Raw genomic sequence first — 12,094 nt, forward strand, 5'->3', positions numbered from 1 at the left:
ATGTTCAAATTATTCGATAGAATAGAGAGAGAGAATCAATTTCCTCTGGGGAATCAAGAACGAGGGGGACATAATCTTAAAATTAGAACCATGCTATTCAGGTTCGAAATCAGGAAGCACTTTTTTACACAAAGGGCAGTAGAAGTCTGGAACTCTGTCCCCCAAAAGGCTGTGAATGCTGGGGGTCAATTGAAGCTTTCAAGACTGAGATCGATAGATTTTTGTTGGGTAAGGGTATCGAGGGATAGCGAGCAAAGGCGGATAAATTGATTTGAGGTTCAGATCATCTCTGATCTAATTGAAGGGCGGAACAGGTTCAATGGGCTGAATGGCCTCCTCCTGTTCCCAATGGAAATGTTGAGAAAATGCTTTGTTGAGGCTGTGACGTCAGGGTCAACCCCTGTCCAAACAAGACAGGCCACATTTGGGAGTTTAATAACTTTGAAATGAACATTTTTCTTTTGTGACTTGTGCAACTTCGATCAAGTGAATAGTTATGAATGAGAATCAATACAGTCATTCTAACTTCTGGCTGGTAACCAGATCAGAGGTTTCTGTAGTGTAGTGGTTATCACGTTTGCCTCACACGCGAAAAGTCCCCGGTTCAATCCCGGGCGGGAACATCATTTTGGGGCAGATTTTTCTGTCCTCTGTGAAAGAGCCTGTTTTGTTCAGTTCGACACAAATTCGTGGTCTCACGAGCACTGAACATTTTAAACGGAGCCCTTCAAAATACAGTGTGTAAAATGAGAAGGAATAAAAAGTTCATCGCACAAAAGACATTATTAAACTTTTCCAACATCCCTCAGTGGCCTTTCATTCTGCAAAATCACGTTATCGGTTAATTAATGGTGAATAACAAAAATATTGTTTTTTTTTTCTTCCATGCGATTAATATAACAAGTGTTCAAAAGTTGCTCTTCTGGCTGGAAATCGCACCCCGGCCGCTGTGGTAAAAGCGGCGAATCTTAACCACTGGACCACCAGCGAGTTTTACTTACAGCATTATCAGATTTAACGAGGATTTCCATTTCTCTGTGATTCAGCTTTTAATCCTTTTTGGCTACTGATTGCGAATATTCCCGTCATTAAATAGGAATAAAGTACAATAGGCTCAGGAAAACCCGGGGAGGTGGCATCCCGCTCACCGAGCCTTTCCAGCATCATTTATATCACCAAGCACTGGAGTGAATGAACCTTTCTCCGGGGGGGTCTCAATGTGGAAAGGGTGGCGAGGCAAAGTGCTATTTATCCGTCAGGATGGCCGAGCGGTCGAAGGCACTGCTTTCAGGTCGCAGTCTCCTTCCCACTTCCGACATTGGTTACTTTGACTCCTATTTTATTTCTTGCTTGAGCTGCAGTTGATTTTTCGGCCCAGTTGATTTGCTCTTCCCGCAATAACCAACCCGGTCTCGATCCACGGCACGTTTTGACGCCCACCGGCTCATCCCTAAACCAACCTTTAAACGAAAATATGCTTTAAACACAAGGTCGCAACTATGGAGAGAGCAGACACTTGGGGAAATGTACCATCGGAATTCGAGTAGGCCATTCAGCCCCTCGAGTCCGCTCCGCCATTTGATAAGATCATGGCTGAACTGTGATCGAACTCCATATACCTGCCTTTGGCCCTTATCCCTTCATACGTTCTTTTGGCAAAAAGCTATCGATCTCAGATTTAAAATTTGCAATTAAGCAAACATCAATTGCCGTTAGGGAAAGAGAGTTCCAAACTTGTTCCATCCTTTGTGTGTGGAAATGTTTTCAAATCTCACTCCTCAAAGATGTAGCTCTAATTTTTGGACTGTGCCCCCAAGTCCTAGAATCCCCAACCAGCGGAAATAGTTTCTCTCTATCCAGAAAATGTCAATGACACAGTCAATGAAAGGTGCAGTTCACGAAGGCGACTCACCAGCACCTTCTCAAGAGCAATTAGGGATGGGCAATAAATGCTGACCTTGCCATTGACACCCACATCCCATGAATGAAGACAAAAAAAGTCGCCTGCATGGCCGAGTAATTTCCTGCTGCTAAACGACGGGAGGAATGAAACCGTCGGCTTCAGCCCTTTGAACGAACTGTATACACTTGCCGTCGAGTTCAATCCCCACTTGTTCCTCTGCCCCGAATATCCACTGCATCAGAAAATCCTCCATAACATAGAATCACAGCATGAAAACATCACAGAAGGAGGCCATTCAGTCCATCGTGCCTGCGCCAACTCTTTGAAAGAGCTATCCAATTGGACCCGCTCCCCTTCCCTTTCCCCATAGCCCTGCAAAATTGTCCCCTTCAAGTATTTATCCAGTTCCCCTTTGAATGTTATTATTGAATCTGTTTCCACCACCCTTTCAGGCAGTGCATTCCAGATCATGACAATTCGCTGCGTAATAACATTCTCCTCATCTCACCTCTGTTGCCAATTACCTTAAATCTGTGTCCTCTGGTTACCATTCTTTCTGGCACTGGAAATAGTTTCTCCTTATTTATTCTATCAAAACCGTTCATGATTTTGAAGACCCCTGTTAAATCTCCCCTTAACCGTCTCTGCTCTAAGGAGAACAACCCCAGCTTCTCCAGTCTCTCCACCTCACTGCAATCCCTCATCCCTGGCACCATTCTAGTAAATCACCTCTGCACCCTCTCCAAGGCCTTGACATCCTTCCTAAAGTGTGGTGGGCAGAATTGTGTGATGGCCAGCTGGGGTCTAACCAGTGATTTATAAAGGTTCAGCATAAGTTCCTTGCTTTTGTACTCTATGCCTCTATTAATAAAGTCAACGATTCCGAATACGTTTTCGTTTACAATCTCTTCAACTTGTCCTGCCACCTTCAAAGATTTGTGTACGTATACCCTCAGGTCTCTCTGTTCCTGCACCCCCTTTAAAATTGCACCATTTATTTTAAAGAGCTGGCCAACGCACGATGGGCCGAATGGACTCCTGCGATTCCATGATTCCATGTTTTTGATTACACCTCTATGAAGCGCTTTGGGACATCCCCCAGAAGTGGGAGTCAGCAGTTCACTTTCTCCCTCAACACTTCCATCTGACCTGGGCTGGACTAAATAGGTGTTTTCGTGGTGTAATGGTTATCATGTTGGCGTCACACGCGAAAAACTCCCGGTTTAATCCCGGGACAGAAACAATTTGCTGGAACTTGCTCCTCACAAACCTCCAGGCACGAGCTTTCTCTCGTGTAAATTGGGCTGCAATCCTTTCACATTCAACAACGGCTGCACCAGATTCCTCGTCTCATCACCACTGAACACTTTGAAGCAGACTCCAAAAATAAAGTGCGTAAAATGAGAAGGGATGAAAGTCAGAGAAGTTCGCGTCGTTTCGACATTTACTCGGCAAACTTGTTAGCATTTCGTTCAGTGTGAACCAGAAAGTTGTGGGTTTATTAATGGTAATTGAAAGAATCATCTAAGAGACTTGTATAATTTTGCGTAATTCAGTGAACTGTTTTGTAAAAACAAATGCGCTGACCGGGAATCAAACCCGGGCCATAGTGCTGAAAGCGCCGAATTCTAACCACTCGATAACCATAAACCCGACTTATACATTGTCAACAGATGGTTATAAATATATTGGGCTGCAGCCGTGTTAGATTGAAAATATATTTCTGATTTGTAAGATGTAAATGCATTTCATGACTGCTGCTTACAAATCTATTTAGATATATCTTTTAGTTATTCCTTTTTTTGTGGGGTATATATTGTAAATGTATTTTCTGGATATTTATTTCTCTATGTCTTACTTTTCATTACACACAAATACATAACACAGATACACAGAGATATAATGATAACCACCAAGCAGTTACACCCAAATGTATTTATAAGTGTCACAGGTGCAATCATATATATTTATAACAAGATATATCATATTGTAAAAATAATCAAAATAAATTTATAAATGGCACACATAACTTAAACACTCAATTTATAAAGAAGCATGACATCCATTTATACACATCCATAGTTTAAATTTTCACACCGTCCTGTTAGCAGTCCTGAACAAAGTCCAAACACCGAAAGTCTCAGCGTTTTTTCAGATGCTGCCCGTCCTGTTATGTATTTTGAGCAGTTCCTTTCCTGTGATGTGATGATTCTGGGTTCCGGGTGTGTGTCATTGGATTTGCTGCAGTCATGCTGCCGCGGACAGGTGAAGGCTGATTCTGTGGCTGCCTGATACCCGGTGGGAGTGGGCGGGATTTGGAAATCTGAAATAAATGAAATGGTGCATGAGAAACTTTCATAAAGGTAAATAACCCGATCGCTACCATCAGACCTCGTAGCGCAACGTTAGCGCGTCTGAATCTAAATCAGAAAGCTGCGTATTTAAATCACGGCGGGGGTCGCATTTGGTTTTAGCGCTGGTAGAATTCTGAATAATTCCGGAATTCATTTTGCATTCCCTTTTTCACAATAAACAGAACCCTGCTCTGAATTCTGCCTCACTAGTTCCCCAGTGTCAGGGAGAGAAGCGTCTGATTCACTCATTTATTTATTGCACGAAACATACACAAACACACTTATGAATTCAAAATCAGCCTGCAGCTCCACACGCACAGAGATAAACGCAGTCAGATAGACAGGGAAAAACCGGGAAAAAGACAAACCGGTTTGTCACAGAATTGCCTGTACCTCCACGGTCGAATGTCAGGGCTTTTGTTGTTCGCTTTCGTTCCACACCCTGGAATTCAGGAGAATCTGGTACATGGTTTATTGGATAAGGCACGGGCGCGATGGCCCGAATGGCCTGCTTCTGAGCTGTATCCTTCGAAGATTCTGAACTCAGCCCCTGGGAGGGGAGGCCGGTTCAAGTGGAAAAAAGATCCGGATGAGAATGATCTGATTCATAAATGGGAGGGAAATTAGGGAGCTCCTTCGGAACATTAATTACTTGAAAATGAAGACATTTTCCAGAGTATCTTGTTTGGTTTTGATGAATGAAATGTTTGTAAAAAGGCATCCGTGGAGAAGGATTGTGAGCTTTTAGGACTAGAGGGGAAATGAGGAGATTTTTTTTTTTCACACAGAGGGTTGTTCCGATCTGGTAGCCACTCCCTGAAAGGGTGGTGGAAGCAGCTTTCATAGGAACTTTCAAAAGGCAATTGGACAGGTACTTGAAGAGAACTGATTTGCAAGGTTACGGGGAAAAGGCTGGGTTTTTTGGACTAAATTGGACAGCTCTTTCAAAGAGTAGGCACGGCAACACGGCCGAATGGCCTCCTTCTGTGCTGTAATAGTCTATGATTCTGGTCCATGATTTTAGTGTGGGACAGGAGAGATGTTGTTTAAAGAGAAGTAAAAATGTCCCAATCAGAGCAGAGAGAGGTGACTGGTCAGTTCCCCTCTGCCCAGTATAAGTCAGCAGCGGTTACCAGTTCGCTTTACACGCGAACGGCCCTGCTTTCGATCCTGGGCGGACAATTTAAGTTGCAATTGCTGTTTACAATCTATATTAATGACTGAGATGAGGGGACCGAGTGCAATGTATCTAAGTTTGCTGATGATACAAAGGTGAGAGTCCAATAAATGTCGGTATTCAGAGGGAGTTTGGTGAACTTGTAAACAAATCACAGAAAGTTAACATGCAGGAACAGCAATCAATTAGGAAGAAAAATGGTATGTTGGCCTTTTTGAAAGGAGGTTGGAGTATAAGAGTAAGGAAGTCTTGCTGCAATTAAATAGAGCTTTGGTGAGAACACACCTGCAGTACTTTGATGTCGTCTACATGGATTTTAGCAAGGCTTTTACAAGGTCCCAAATGACAGACTGGTCAAAAAAGCTGCGATTGCACTAGAGAGGGTACAGAGGAGATTTACGAGGAGGTTGCCATGGCTGGAGAATTTTGGCTGTGAGGAAAGATTGGATAGTCAGGGGTTGTTTTCTTTGGAACAGAGGAGGCTGAGTGGTGATTTAATTGAGGTGTACAAAATTATGAAGGGCCCAGACAGAGTGGAGGCGAAGGACCTATTTACCTTAGCAGGGAGGTTAATAACTTGGAGGCATAGATTTTAAATGATTGGTGGAAGGATTTAAGGGGAGCTGAGGAGAATTTTTTTCACCCAGAGGGTGGTAGGGGTCTGGAACTCACTGCCTGACTGGGTGGTCGAGGCAGAATCCCTCGTGACATTTAAAAAAATACTTGGATATGCACTTGAAGTGGCGTAACCTACAAGGTGAAAGACCGAGTGCTGGAAAGTGGCATTCGGCTGGGTAGCTCATTTCCGGCCGGTGCGGACAGGATGGGCCGAATGGCTTGCTTTTGTGCCGTAAGTTTGCTGTGATTCGACAAAATTGGCAATTCTTTTTTGTAACAGCATATTCCCAACCCAGGCCGCCGTGATGAAAACACCGAAGCCGAACGACGAGGCCAGCAGGGAAGGCATGTAAGAGTGTTAAATATATCAGGGAGTGTTTGCATTCGGTACAATTAATATTTCAGCTCCCAGTTACTGCAGATCAGGGATCAAAACCTGACATCAGCATCAGGACGCTCAGAATATTTTCTTTTTATTCGTTCATGGGATGTGGGCGTCGCTGGCGAGGCCGGCATTTATTGCCCATCCCAAAAAGCCCTTGAGAAGGTGGTGGTGAGCCGGCTTTTTAAACCGCTGCAGTCAGTGTGGCGAAGGATCTCCCACAGTGCAACTAACTAACAGACAAAGCACCGGTGGGCGCGCCGGTTGCAGGAGAGCTGGTTGTCGGTGATATCGATGCTTTGAGCGAGACCAGACCGTTTCCATGTTTCCACAAGCAATGTCCCATCCTTTATTTCTGGAAAAGTAACACTGATAGTGGACAATTGCATTTCTGTGGCTGCAACATGTAACTTTGGCTCGGTGACACGCTGCTTTAGTGTATCTTGCAAGAAAAAGGACCAGACGGTCTCTGTGGCGCAATCGGTTAGCGCGTTCGGCTGTTAACCGAAAGGTTGGTGGTTCGAGCCCACCCAGGGACGAAAATTGCACCTTTTTCGTCCCACTTTCGGATTCATTGCCTCATTCTGATAGCACTGAAGCCGGTGCCATGTTTCAATTCCTGATCAGCAGTAACTGGGAGCACTTTAAATGGCTCCGATCTCTTCATCTCATTTCAAGTTTTCTGATGTGTGATTTGGCTGCAAGAAAACACTCTGTGAACAATGTCATCTGAGCATGCCTGATTCGCCATAATTTACACTGCGGTCGGATATCAGGCACATGAAAAAAAAACATTGAAATGTTTGTGTCAGCGCGATGCTCTGAGATTCCCTGCCTGACCATCGCCACCGATCCTTCTCTGCAGCCTTCCGAAATACAGCGCAGTAAATGTATCCCTGTGAAATGAGCTCCTGGACAGTAATACGGAAATTCGTTTGGCTGAGGGGTTATATCCCTAACACGAGGTTGGAGGTGTCAGGTTTCCGTAGTGTAGTGGTTATCACGTTCGCCTAACACGCGAAATGTCCCGGGTTCGAAACCGGGCGGAAATATTGTGAAACGTTGTCCCCATTAAAAATGATTAAATATTTAACGATTCACATTTCTAATTAAATGTGAACAAAGTCCATATCTCCAAGCCCTGTTAATGCAGTCCGCTGAGAGCAGGCGATGAATGCCAGCGTGATATTGGGGGTGAAGGCTGCTTCCAATGCTGTCTCATTCCCGGTGGGATCTGGCGGAGATTTGATCAGCCTCATCCATTCAACCAAGATATGAAACGGTGTTTGAGAAACATTCAAAAAATATAATAACATCCAGGATCCTGTCTTCAGAGTGCGTGGCGCAAAGGTCTGACTCCAGATCAAAAGGCTGGTGAACTTGCTTCAGCTTTCTGAAATGTACTTGTCCATCCTTCAGAGGTCATGGGAAATATGTTTTTTGCCTTTCGAAAAAAGACGCGAAAGTTAGAGACATGTTTTGTTTTCAACACGGCTGGTGAAATGGCCGGACTATTATAAATTCGGAGTCGCCTTTGAAACATTTAAAGGCGACGACCTAAAAATCACTTAGTGCAAATTTAAAATCACGGTTCCTATTTATTTCGGTCTGAAAGAAATAACGATAGACGTGTCAGTCAGTGCCCGCGGTGAGACGGTGATGAACTTGTTTGCTGCGAAGTTCACCGCTGGGCTAAAGTTGACGCCGTTTAAAGGACGCGAACCCACTCAATGTGTAGGATGAGCTCATAACCAACAGGTCCCGTCATCGTCAAACACCTCCTTTCTTGTTCAATAGAGCGAGCAGAGGCGTGTCCATCATCAGACGCCAGCAACTTTAAGACATGGAATAGATAAAGTCGCAAATGCAAGTTCCAAATCTTTTCAATGCAAAGTTATTTCACTTTACTTAAAGTGCCGTGAGGCTGAAACGGGTCCCAGATGATTTGCGTTCACTCGTGACTTGTTTTCCAGTGTTGGTCCGTCAGGTTTGCAATTCAATTTGTATTGGATATTGAAGGTATTTCAGGATGATTGCACATCATACCATGTGTAAAGCAACCATCTTGATAACTTCAATCATCACACACTCTACATCGACGCTGCAGAGGCCCGAGCACCCCTTTCAATATTGTTTTTCTTAACTCACAGTTTTCAAAAGGGAATTGGATAAACGCTTGGATCAAACTTTTTCAGGGTTATGGGGAAACAGCAGGCGAGTGGGACGAACTGGACAGCTCTTTCAGAGAGCTGGCACTGGCACGATGGGCCAAATGGCGCTATCTTATTCTATGATTCTATTAATAGATCAATTTCCGCCTTTCACTGAGCCTCCCTAAATGGAGCGCAGTAATCGCGTCCCCGTAAAATGAGCTCCTGAACAGTAATACAGAAATTAGCGTGGCTGAGCGGTTTGAAACTCTGGTTAGGCTCCCAACAGCAAATTTCCTCTCTAAGTTTGATGAGTTTATCAATTATCTCCCCCCTTTCGATCTTAAATGTCTTTACATATTTTTTTCATCTCTTCTTCCACTGTCATGCCCAAAATACTTGTCTCCCTGGTAAATACTGAAACAAAGTGATTATTTAATATTTCTGCCATTTCGCTGTCATTGCCTGTGAATTTGTCGTGTGTATCCCTTAGTGACCCTATTCCTATCCTAAACTTTCTTTGGCTGTTGATGTGTATAGAATACTTTGCTTTTTTTGATATTCCTTTTTGCCTTTCTAATAGTTCTTTAGACTTCTTTCCCAGTGTTATCACATTCCCCTCTCTCCTTTATTGTCTAGTGTGGGCCTTTTTCTTCAGTTTCAATTTTGCCCTTGTTTCTTTATTCATCCCTGGTGTGTCATTTCTGGCGAGTTTGTTCTTGCTTTTCAGTGGGATATATTTCTCCTGAACTCTATTGATCACCGTTTTAAATGTTTCCCAGTGCTGTTCTATTTCTTTGTTCAGGTCATTAATATGTCAAACATATCACCGTTTGAAACTTCTCAAGTCACATTTCCATCACAAAGCCAGTTGCTATTGTGGGAGGAGCAAATCAACTTGGTCGAAAAATCAGCTGCAGCCCAATCCACAAATAAAATATTTTCACGTCTTCGTAAAAATAAGCATTGTCGGAAGTGGGATTCGAACCCACGCCTCCAGAAGAGACTGCGACCTGAACGCAGCGCCTTTGACCGCTCGGCCATCCTGACTACAAATTGAACGCTTAATTCTGCATCAATTCTGCACCGTTGGCCAGTGAACGCAACATAAAAGTTTTAAATGATACTCGCCTAACGTGGGGCGCGAACCCACGACCCTGAGATTAAGAGTCTCATGCTCTACCGACTGAGCTAGCCGGGCTTCCTTCCTTGAATCACCTTATCAGTTATTGCAGCAAGCATAGAGAAAGACTCCATTTCAAATTATTGGAATCAATTCTGAGGGACAGGATGAACTGTCACTTCGAAAGGCACGGACTAATCAAGAACAGTCAGCATGGATTTGTTAAGGGGAAGTTGTGTCTGACTAACCTGATTGAATTTTTCGAGGAGGTGATAAGAAGGATGGATGAGGGTAGCGCAATTGATGTCGTCTACATGGATTTTAGCAAGGCTTTTGAAAAGTTCCCACATGGCAGATTGGTCCAAAAAGGAAAGCACCATGGGATCCAAGGGAATGTGGCTTGTTGGATCCAAAATTAGCTCAGTGGCAGGAAGGAAAGTGTCATGGTCGACGGGTGTTTTGTGGCTGGAAGGCTGTTTCCAGTGGGGTGCCGCAGGGTTCGGTACTTGGTCCTTTGCTTTTTGTGCTCTACATTAACGATTTGGACCGAAACTTCGGGGACATGATTAAGAAATTTGCGGGTGACACAAAAATAGGCCATGTGGTTGATAGCGAGGAGGAAAGCTGCAGACAGTGGAGGTTCAGGCAATTTTCTGACAACAAGGCACTCAATCCATCTCTGAACGAATTTTGAACGAATACGTGTGTTTGACCCAGCACAGGCACGATGGGCCGAATGGTCTCCTCTTGTGGACTAACATAATACGATGATACTAAGTGTTATCAGTCGGAAAAGCAACACATTGCAAATAAGAGCAGAGAGAGGAAACTCGTCTAACAGCATAACAGCACGGTGAGATATTGTATTTGAGAAGGATGAGGAGGGATAGTTTATCATGGTGGTAGTCACATGGAGTATCATTTGTGACTTTGATAAGGACCATTTCATGCTGCAACTGGAGCGGAAACCTAATTGGAGAGATTCAGCCCGGGCGCGGCCCCATCGTGCGCGGTGAGATGGAGGGGGGTGGTGGAAGTGTCAGAGCTGGGGCTCACCGGTGGAAGCAGCATAAAAGTTTAAAACGGTACTCGCCCAACGTGAGGCTCAAACCCACTACCCTGAGACTTTTTAAAGAAAAGGTGAAGCAGCCACTGTCTGAATCTCTTGCTATACTTGAAAGAACACATTCCAAGTATGAGCAGAGAGAGGACACCATTCAGTTGCCCATTGCATTGAGCAAGATACCATCGGTTTCTGTAGTGTAGTGGTTCTCACATTTGCTTAATACACGAAAAGTCCCCGTTTCGATCCCGGGTGGAAACATTATGTTGGAACTTGGTCTCCATAAACATCCAGGTTGATTTTCTTCTCCTGCCAAAAAGGGAGACAGTGGCTGCTCCCTTATTCTTTGTAAGCTGCATCTTTTACTTCATTAAGCAGATAACTTTGAGTGATAGAAAACTGATCCTCAGTGACGCTCATTTAAAATTTTATTCCCTTTTACTCCAAAAGGGTATATTGGCCTTGGAAGGAGCGCAGCCCAGATTTACCAGAATGTTAGCAGGGCTCGAAGGGTTAAATTATGAGGAGCGGTTACATACTTGTATTCCCTGGAATATAGAAGGCTTTTTAGGATTTTGAAAGGGAGATAGACAAACCCTTTCCTCTGGTGAGGGAGTCTAAGACAATATCACAATATCACAAAAGCTGTTTTACGAGTGAAAACAGCCCAACGCATCACTGTGAGTGTCAGAGACGAGTCTCGAGGTGCCGCGTCCTGTACAGTGAATGTCAAAACTTTTAAAAGTTGCAGAAAGTGTTAGGGATTCAGATACACAAACCTTTAATGGGAATGAGATTCTGTCAGAAGTTGCAGCGTTCCCTACTTCTCTTGCCCTTTGGGAGACACCTGTTCCGGTTTAAATTTACAAACTGGATGAGTTGGTGATCACGGTCCAGCAGACTCAGCGGTCCCGGGTGAGAGAGAGAGAAATCAGCCCGGGCGCGGCCACAATGTGCGCGGTGACACTGCACGGGATGTCGGGGGGAGTCAGAGCTTGGGTTCACCCCTGAAAGCAACATAAAAAGGTTAAATCAGAATCCGCCCAACATGAGGCTTGAGTTTACGCCCCTCAGACTTAGAGTTTCACACTCTATCGACTGAGCTAACCGAGCATGAAAAACGCAGCCGCTCTTGTCTATCATTGCAGTAAACTCGCCCCTGGGTATGCATGTGCAGCAATCCCAACATAACGACCATATCATTGGCTGTGTTTATCTCTGTGTGTGTGTCCACCTTCAGGTTGATTTTGAACGAATACGATTGTTTGTCTTCTGTTTGTAACATCAAATAAAAGAGGGCATCAGACACTTCCCTCCCTGACAC

At 44.2% G+C, this 12,094-nt stretch overlaps 5 non-coding genes across 5 annotated transcripts; 3 read left to right on the forward strand and 2 right to left on the reverse strand.

Moving 5' to 3' along the window:
- Positions 1-550: 550 nt before the first annotated feature.
- Positions 551-623, forward strand: trnav-cac (transfer RNA valine (anticodon CAC)). The gene has a single exon. It is a non-coding gene; the product is annotated as a tRNA-Val (tRNA).
- A 6,276-nt stretch (positions 624-6,899) lies between these two features.
- trnan-guu (transfer RNA asparagine (anticodon GUU)) lies at positions 6,900-6,973 on the forward strand. The gene has a single exon. It is a non-coding gene; the product is annotated as a tRNA-Asn (tRNA).
- Positions 6,974-7,413: 440 nt separating this feature from the next.
- On the forward strand, positions 7,414-7,486 carry trnav-aac (transfer RNA valine (anticodon AAC)). The gene has a single exon. It is a non-coding gene; the product is annotated as a tRNA-Val (tRNA).
- Positions 7,487-9,551: 2,065 nt separating this feature from the next.
- trnal-cag (transfer RNA leucine (anticodon CAG)) lies at positions 9,552-9,634 on the reverse strand. The gene has a single exon. It is a non-coding gene; the product is annotated as a tRNA-Leu (tRNA).
- A 78-nt stretch (positions 9,635-9,712) lies between these two features.
- trnak-cuu (transfer RNA lysine (anticodon CUU)) lies at positions 9,713-9,785 on the reverse strand. The gene has a single exon. It is a non-coding gene; the product is annotated as a tRNA-Lys (tRNA).
- Positions 9,786-12,094: the final 2,309 nt, after the last annotated feature.

Source organism: Heptranchias perlo, unplaced genomic scaffold (genome assembly GCF_035084215.1).
Source record: "Heptranchias perlo isolate sHepPer1 unplaced genomic scaffold, sHepPer1.hap1 HAP1_SCAFFOLD_52, whole genome shotgun sequence".
NCBI classification, from domain to species: Eukaryota; Metazoa; Chordata; class Chondrichthyes; order Hexanchiformes; family Hexanchidae; genus Heptranchias; species Heptranchias perlo.